Raw genomic sequence first — 9,362 nt, 5'->3', positions numbered from 1 at the left:
CTGCCATAGGCTTCTGTGAGCTCTGAGGGTACTTTTTCCGAGTTTCTGTAGGAAGCTCAGAGCTGCTGGGTCTCCAGGACCAGTGTGTCGTTTCCGGCCCGCAAAGGCCTAGATCCCGCAGAGACCGCAGAAGCAGCACATCCACGGGGGCGGGGTCCTGCGGGACATGGGCCTCCTAGGGACGAGTCAGGGGGAAGGGAGCCACGTCTGCGGCCGGGCGGGGCAGCCCGTGGTTGGAGCCCGTCTAAGGCTGAGGACCTCATCTGGAGGACCCGGGCGGATTCTGATGCTCACAGGCCCAAGGGTCTGGAATTGTGATGTCAGGGACAGGAGGAGGGGCGCGTCCAGGCTCCAGAGGAGAGGGGGTGGGCGGGGCGGGGGAGTCACTTTTCCTGTGCGTTTTGTTCTTTCTGGACACTCAGCAGACTGGCCACGCACCTCGGGTGGAGTGGACCAGCCTTACGTGGGGCACTGATGCGCTGCCAGGCTCTTCCAAAGCACCCCCACGCTTGGCCAGTTGTCTGCGGAGTGCAGTCGGGTCGGCACCCCACATTAACTGTCACAGTCCCCTACTGGCCATCTTTTAAAATTTTCTTTTTAAGCTTATTTTTTCCTGGTGGGGGGCAACCCCCCAGCAGTCTCCCCGCCTTGCCCCATCTCTGCCAGCTCAGGCACGGGTGCACAGCGCATGCCGTGTCCAGGGAACCCCCACGTGCTCTCCCCTGTAGGTTCGGTCGTGTTGCCATCGTGCCACCTCTTGGCGTTTAGTTTGATATTTCTAGCTGTCCGTCCATTAAGTTGGCTTTGTAAGAGAGCGGGGAAGTGCAGTCGTGCAGCCTGCAGACATGCATCTCCCGTGCATCACTGAACTCTCCCTGATGGCAAGCTTAGAATTTGGGGTCAACTTTGACACTAAAGCTTAACAGCTGTGAATGCTGCATAAATTCGTTGGCTTGGAGAGAATACCACCACCACGCTTTTGCAGAGATTACACCGCTTACATATACAGAGGTGCTAAGGTTACAGCATTCTTTGACTTTAATTTTAAAGCATCTCCGACCACCTGCCAGTTGACTGTTTGTGATTTAGGTGAGCTAAGTCAGAGATCCAGAAAATGAAATGATCCCAATTTTTCTGGAAAGATACCTGTGGGGAAAATGGTTGTAGATACTGTCTTATTTTGAACAAAGCAATATTTATTGTATGTAAGTTGTGTTTGAGTTATAGTTCTTATGCTGGAGCATGAAGGCTCTATTTTATGATGTACAAAGGTTTTAAAAATATATTTGAATAGGTACTACGTATTAGTCTGTTTAAGCTGCTTTTTAAGTACTTACAATTTGGTAGTGATTAGAGACTACGCGTTATAGAAGACAACATAACCGCAGTGCTAACGCTTCCTAGGGAACTGTGGGTGGCTTCTCTGTGCATTGCCACATGCAGTGTATGTATTTTATTAGATTTTACTTTTGCTTTTCAGAAGAAGTTGGAGCCCAGAGAAGTTAAAGTAACTTGGTTTAAATTCTTTACGTTGAAAACTGTTGGTATTTGTAAGACAATGTCAGTATTCTTGCTTCTGGCCTGATGATTTTTTTCCGTTGTCCGGTGTTGAGAAGAGTGACAAAACTGTGTTAGTGGGGTGTAGGGGAGGACTACCCACACGTCTTCAGTGTTCACTTTTGAGTAGACATCATAAAGATGTGACAGTGAAGAAGACTAGGAAAATTTCAGCAGTTGAAATGAAGCTAATAAGAAGCAGAAAACTGGGAATTATGGGCTATGTTGGAATGATACCATATATTTACCTGAATGGTGAAGTTCTTTTAAAGATAGCCTGCAGCTCTTGGCACAGGAGCTTTGAGACTGTACTGTGGAGAACCGGAATCCCGGCTAAGGGTTTAGAGGGATGTGGATGCTAACAGAGGCGTGAACACACGGGACAGTTGGGTAGGTTTACTGCTGGGGTGTCAGAGATAATAGGGAGAGGCCCAGGAGACTGAGGCTACTGAAGTAACTCAGGTGATGGGTGCAGCCTGGCCATCTGGGGGCCAGGAGGTGCTGGGCCGTCGGAGAGGGCCGGGCAGTCTGCAGCAGAAATGCGTCTGACCTCGCAGAGTGGACTGCCCCCCCACTCCCCCGATGGCCCGGGGGTTCGGGGCCCTTGCAGGTGAAAGCCCAGTGATGGATCGGGCCTGGCTGCACATTTAGAGAAGGACGGAGTTAGCGAGGACTGCAGTTGGAAGCCTGTGAGTGGTGACATGAGGGCCCGAGAGACAGACGGGCCATGGGCTAGATGGCTTCAGGTCACGTTGTGCGGAGCCCCGGGAGGGACAGCAGCAGAGCTGCGCGTCGGACAGTGGCCTGGGAATGCCGGGTGGGAGAGACCATAGGCTGTGAGAGTCAGGCGAAATAGGAGAAACGGCAGTTCGGTAGTTCTCGGGGTGAAGAGTGAGGGCTAGAGTGCTGGAGGAAGGCGTGCGCGCGTGCAGGTCAGGAAAAGCCCTGGAAGGCGTAGCAGAGGGGCCGGGCCAGGAGGCAGGTGCTGAGGTTTTAGCTGGTGGTCGTCCCCAGTGCCCAGTGCCCGCGGGCTCCAGCGTGCCCGCGGCCTGGCCGGCTAAGGGCTGCGCAGGGAGCAGTAAGAGCTGTGTGAGGTGGATGAGGCCGAGCGCAGTGTTAATGACAGCACTGTTCTGTTTTCTGTCCAGACACGTCCTCTTACTTAGTGCACGGATGTGATTATACTTCCGTAGTGCACCTTTTCCTCTTCTTTATCTCCCATCTACGTCAGCTTATTGTTTTTCACTTGTTTTTTTAAGAGAGATTTTTGCTATAGGGCGTGCGTGCTCACTGGAGAGACAGAGACAGGAAGCGAGAAATCACCCCCTGCGGGCATGGCCATGCCACAGTCCCTTCTCCATTCTCCTGTCGGGATCTTGGGCACGCACACACACGCGCCCAGTGTGAGTTTAAGCCGTCGGGTCCGGGACTCAATGGCAATCCAGCGAGGTAGCCATTGTGCCATCTGCTGGTCTCCAGTGTATTGTGTTTAATGAGTGTGTGATGTTCCACGATATGAACACAGTGAAGTCTTACCTTACTAATTCCCTTTTAGTGAAATTGACTTTATTGCCTCTTTTTCCTACTAAAAACAGTGTATCTAAAATAAACATCCATATAGACCCTTGGTTTCAGCCCCGCGGGTTGTAATGACACGCGCTAGCTGAACTGTATGTTACAGTCGAGCACTTTACAAATAAAAAGAGAAAGACCAATTCTTAGGACCGATTCTTGTAGTCGGGTCTAGTGTTTTAAACTTTAATAGAGATCGCCAAATTGTTTCCAAAGAGTTCCCGTTTCTACCCCCAGTATACGAGAAAAACCTCCTCTCCACTTTCTTCACGCCTGCTATAATACCTGGTAGGTATGGTCGAGCTTTTAAATTTTTGTTACCGGTTTTAATGGTTTTTTTTTTTGGTTGTATTTTTAAGTCTTGTCTCTTTTATGTTAATTTCCTGACAGCCAAGTAGTGAATCTTGATGTATTCAGATACCTCCATCTTTTTTTTATGGTTTTTGTTTCTAGCCATGGTTAATAAAGGTGTGTTTGCTTGAGTGAGAGTTGACAAACTTACTTAAAATGGATGTCAGGATCCTAACGTTTGTCATTTGTCCTTGAAGTGTCTGACTGGCAGGTGGGAATGGAGGGAGTGGCTGAGCCCCAGGAGGGCTGGAAGGAGGACAGTAAGAAGGATGGGTCACTTAAGGCAGTCAGGAAGGCCTGGCCAGTTAGGGAACCAGGGGTCAAAGGGTTAAGGGCTTTAAGGTAAGAGAGGTTTTTTTGTTGTTGTCATTTTTGCTCTCCCTGGATAGGCAGAGAGAGGGAAAGTGAGAAATCACCCCCGGGGGAGTGGCCAGCCTCAGTCCCTTCTCCTCTCGGGATCCTGGCCCGTGTGTTCCCGTGCTCAGGCTGATCTTCAAGCCACCAGGTCCGGGACTCGAATTACGGTCAGGTATGTGGGAATCCAGTGCCTGAACCACCATGCCACCTCCTGGCCCCAAGAGTTTGTTTTCTAAAACGGAGAATTTACAAATGAGAAGTTTTGATTGTGTAGCGTGATGAAGTCATAGTTTACACGACCAAGGAAGTTTTGTCGCAGTGTGTGTGCCTGGGCTGCTGCACTGCTCGCTGAGTTTTTGGGGGTCACAGTTTCCTTTGATAAGCTGTCCGGATTAAGAATAGTAAACAGGAGCAGATGAGAAGGGACTTGGAGTTGTACCACTGAAGATTGGACTTGTAGAATGCTGTTACTGAGTGGTAAGAAGCAAAGGCCACAGTTGTGTTTTCAGTGACTAGTGACTGACCGCCTCCTGTGAATAAGGTGCTTCGGCACAAGTTCAGAGGAGTCGCCACGGGCCTGTTCTCATGCCGTGCCTTTTTTTAGTGAACACAAGTTGTCAGTTCTTGAGGATTGGCTAATCCGGTAACCACAGCGCTTGAGAATCTCAGCTGCCGTGTGCTGGGGATGCTCCCGTGGCGGGGCTTCTTTATAGCAGTAGTCTGTATAGAGAAAAAGAAACTTAAAAAGAAGTGCTTCGGTTGTCGGGGCTATCGCTAATCGCTTTTTGCTGTCACTTGAAGAAGTGCTCAAGGGCTAGCCGGACGGCCTTGTGGTCGAGGGAGCTGGATCCCACATGGCTCACTGCAGTTGGAGTCCAGCACAGTGGCTTTGAACACGGCCGTGTGGGCCCCAGGCCACAGCAGGATGGAGATGGAATGGAGGGTTAGGGTGGTGGTGCAGCCCCACTGGGGTGCTCTCCCCGCCCCTTCCCCCGTCTCTGGAGAGGCAGCACTTAGCACTGAGTGCGTGCGTGCCCGGACAGCTCCTGCACTGCGCGTGAGGAGGGACGGAGGAGAGCTCATCCTGCCGCAGTGTAAGCTAAGGAACATCCCTCCTTTCTCAGCCGCAGAGATCAGTGTGCTGCTTGCACATGGAGAGCCGTGAGTGGAGGTAATTCCAGACTGGCCGTGACGAGGTTAAAGCCATCGCTGAATCTGATCAGGCAACCCTGAGTGGAGCACAGGGACCGGGCCTCCTCCCCTGTCCTGCTCTTCCTCTGTGAGCCCTGGCCTTCCATTTGAAAGTGCACCTTTGCCTTGCACCCGGTGTGATAGCCACCCCGTAGGAGTTTTCGAGCTTCTTTTTGAGAGAATAATTGTACATTTATTGTGAAGGGGGAGTTGGGACACAGCCGTGGGGGCAGTGTGGAGGCGCTCAGTGAGCGTGGCCGGTGGCTGGTGGCCCGAGGCTGGTGAGCGCCCAGGCCCGCTCCAGGGTCAGACCGCTTAGGCTTGTCGGCTGTGGTGGAGGGAGAGGCGAGGCCCTGGGGGAGTGCTCCGTGTCCCTGTGAAGGGACTTGGCCCCGAGCCCAGTAACTGCACACAGCCCGGCAGCCGTGCCGGACTTGGGATTCGCCCCGGGATTTCGGTGCGCAGAATGTTGATCCGGTGTATTATTTCATGGTTTTTGTTGTTTCTTTTTTCTGTGCTCATGAAAGTCACTCGGTTCGTGTTCGGGTGACGTTTCTGAATGTGTGTAGGAGACTGCTCCCACATGTCCACGCTGTCATGTTAAAGTGAGACGGACAGGGCCGCCACGGTCCAGCCTGTGGAGGGATCCAGAGCCCATGCGGCCAGCTGCCACTCAAATCCCAGCCCTGGCTGGGTGCTCCTGCACATGCTCCAGACCTGACCCAGCAGGCGGGCGGAGGAGGGCCAGGCCTGTAGTGCGCCACCACGGGGGCAGGGGCTTCCTCCTCTGCCGCGAGTGCGCCCTCTGGTGATGAAAACAGAATGAAAGGCGCAGGGGGCCAGCTGGCGGCGTGGTGAGAGCGGCTGAATCCCACATGGGCCACTTGATGGAGTCCTGGGTCCTGTCGTTTGAAAAGCACGCCAGGCTCATGTATGTGTGTGCCCCAAATCCCAACAGGATGGATGAGAGGGCTTGTGGCCTGGCTGGCCCCCAGAGGGTGTTTCCCTCTCTCTGTCTCCACTCTATCTCCCCCAGTCTCCTTCCCTGTCTCTCTATCTTTCCCCTCTCTGCCTCCCCCCTCTCTGTCTCTCCCCTCTCTCTGTCTCCCCCTCTCTCTATCACCCCCAGTCTCCTTCCCTGTCTCTCTGTCTCTCCCCTCTCTCTGTCTCTCCCCTCTCTGTCTCCCCCTCTCTCTCCCCCTCCCCCCTCTCTATCTCCCCCACCCCCCTCTCTATCTCCCCCAATCTCCTTCCCTGTCTCTCTATTTCTCCCCCTCTCTGTTTCCCCCCTCTGTATCCCCCCTCTCTTTACCTCTCCCCTCTCTGTGTCTCCCTGCCTCTCTGTCTCCACCCAACCTCCCCTTGTCTCTCCAGCACACACATGCACCCTACAGCACACTTTAACAAAATTGAGGCAGGTAATTTCCTAAAGCGGACGCAAGGTGTGTAAGGCTGAGCCCCGTACACAGCATGGGGCAGGCTGTGGGACAGGCTGTGGGACAGGTGTGTCCCTTCACTTCCCTTCACCTTCGCGGGAACGGAAGCAGCGCGCACGCAAGGAGAGAGCAGAGTAGCTTGGTTCACTGCAGGGATTCCGAATTAAGATGAGTCGCTTGCACCTGCCTGCTGGAGCCCTGCAAGCCACACCCGTCTCCAGCCTGTGCCGGCCTACGCTCTAGCTTTAGGGCTGTGCTCTTGGCAGTTCCCAGTTCCCGGCCTTTCCTCCCGAGCTCTGTTAACGCGTTCCCGGCTCTGCCCCGCACCCGCTCCCTGTGAGACTGGATGGCCAGCCGCGCCCTGCCCTGCCCTGCCCTGCCCTGCCCTGCCCTGCTTCCCTTTTGCTGTCTTCGGCACCTGCCAGGAGTCCCCAGCACCACTGGAGGGCCTCGCTGAACAGTGCAGTGAATGGCTCACGTGCCGTTTTCCGCATCATCTGTGCTGATCGTGCTAGCGCTGCAGTGTTTCCTGCTCCCTCTGTCCCCTCACACAGACGCTGGGCAGTGCTGGCGGCTTGGCCCGGCCCGGCCCGGCGGTGTACCTCTGTGTCTGGGGTAAAGGGACCTTCGCCTCCTTGCCTCGCGGTCCTGCGCGTCATAGTGTTTTCTAAATCATTGAACCGTTAAAGTCATGAAATGAAATGATTACCTCATCGTGAACAGTTAAAATATTAGGTATACTTTCAAATATAACCACTTGGATAAATATTAATTAAGATTGTAATTTTGTGTCGGCTTTTGGTACTTTAATACAGCTGCAGATTGAATTAAGTAGTTAATTGCCTATAACCAATTGGAGTTTTACATAAAAGTTTTTATGAGAGATTTCTGAGAGGGTAGGAAAGTACAAAGATACCTATTTTATTTTTAATAAATCAGCTACTTGCTATCCAAGAATGAATATGATTAGGCACAATGCGTAATAAATGCCTTGTAAGTATGAATGCATTTAGGAGCGTTAGGTTTTGTTACTGTCCTGTGTATTTAGTACCCCATAAGCCCCGGAGGCAGTGCGAGTTCACGTGTAATAGCCCTCCCCAGGCCGACCCTGCGGGTGCGGACTAAGGGCAGTGCTCAACGTCGGGTTGCAGATCTATGGCCTCGTGTAGAGAGTTCTAAAACACGCAAGGAGGAAGTCACGTCAGGGCCTGCTGGGAGTCTGTGGTTCCTAGTATCTTCATTTCCAGCAGGGCAGGAGGGGACTCAGGTCACAGGGGACTCAGCTCCCTGTGTACACAGTGGACTGGACCCAACCGGTTCTGCAAGACCTTACCCAGCTCACTAAGGAAGCAGCGGCGTTTTCTTTAATTTTGCCCTTTGGCACGTAGATTCTGAAGACGTTTTGGAAGTGGGTCTCTTCCCCTGCCTCATTTCCACTCTGGATTGCAGAGAGCGCAGCGGGGTGATGAGCAGACGAGAACTTCCCCACCCCGCGCACTCAGTACTCTGTCCTGGAGGGCTTGGGCGAGCAGCAGCTTGGACAGTTTTCACGTCCTCTGGCTGGCGCACGAGGTGGTGCGGGTGGCCAGCGCGGCCCTGGACCGGGCGGCAGTCGGGCCTCTGCGTCTCAGGGAGGGCTGGGGCTCCATGCTGTGTCCGTCGCTCAGCGTCGGACTGCATGGCGGATGGGGAAGGGCATGCTCGCGTTGCTTTTCTCCGCCAGAGACTGCGGAGAGGGCACCCAGCCCCGCAGTGCCGCACGGTCCTGAGGCCGCCCGACCTCTCAGGATTGTGGGCATTCTCGTGCACCCCAGTGGGTGTTGGAGCCCCAAGGGCCGGGGTTGAACCGTGCTCCGCCCAGACCCACTAGATGAGGCCGCAGGGCTGGGCCTGTGTCTCACCCGGGGTGTACCTGAGAAGCCCTAAAGGAAAGTGGTTACTGAGCGCCTCCCTGACGCCCTTCCGGGGTCGGCGAAGCAGCCACCGAACGTCACTGGGTGGCACCGCTCGTTCTACCTTCCAAGTGCTCGTTCCAGCGGCTTTAGAGGTGGCTGCTGGTGCCCGTGTCTGTGCCAAGCGAGACGCGTCCCGTCACAGGGTGGGGTGAAGTGACAGTGCCCGGGGCATCTGCTGCTAGGCGGGCCCATGGGGAAGGCTGGCCACCACCGTCGTCCATGGCACGTTTGCGGGACATGCCATTCATACAGAGAAGTCGTGTTCTTAAATGCAGGGGGGTGTCTTCATCTGTACGGAGGGCGGCTCCCCTTCCTCGTGATCCCGTCCCTGGGCATGCAGCCCCACCCACCCGGTTGTTGACAAAGCCGCCCTTCCCGTTCCTCGACCCTGCAGTCGGGCGTGGCCATCGAGCCCACTCGCTGGCTTGGTGTCTGGACTCGGTCTCCCGCAGTGCTGCCGCCTCGGTCTGGGTTTAGCCTCCTGCGACTTCCACCTTGGCGCCCATGGTCCAGGCCGGTTTCCTTCCAGTCTGCTCCTCACTTCTGAGCCAGGATGGTCCCGTGATGGACACAGCTCCAGTGTGGGGTCCTGTGATGGACACACGCCAGCGTGTTCTTTTTAGGCAGGAACCCGTGAACTGTGGCCCGTGGGCCAGGCCCGACTCACTACCCAGCTAGGACCACAGGCAAAGGATTACATTGTTTTAAAGCTTGGGAGGAAAAATCGAAAAGAATAATATCGTACGCATAGCCTTATCTTGAACTTCAGGTGTTCATGGCCATAAATAAGTTTCTTGGGACGTAAGCACACTTACTTACCTTCATGTCCTGCGCGGCAGCTTTTGCACCAACCTGCGGTCGGGTGTCGGTAACATCGCGTGGCTGGCAAAGCCTGAGATACTGTGTCGCTCCTTACAGAAAAGCTGGCCTCCTCTTTCCCCTT

The 9,362-nt window shown here is 54.2% G+C and overlaps 1 protein-coding gene across 3 annotated transcripts in view; it reads left to right on the top strand.

Moving 5' to 3' along the window:
- Positions 1–9,362, top strand: part of LOC102478422 (TBL1X/Y related 1) — a 67,030-nt gene that overhangs the window by 12,417 nt on the left and 45,251 nt on the right. The window lies entirely within an intron of this gene.

The sequence above is a fragment of the Tupaia chinensis genome, unplaced genomic scaffold, assembly GCF_000334495.1.
Source record: "Tupaia chinensis unplaced genomic scaffold, TupChi_1.0 Scaffold143985_1, whole genome shotgun sequence".
In the NCBI taxonomy this organism is placed as follows: Eukaryota; Metazoa; Chordata; class Mammalia; order Scandentia; family Tupaiidae; genus Tupaia; species Tupaia belangeri.
This window is presented reverse-complemented; position numbering and strand designations above follow the sequence as displayed.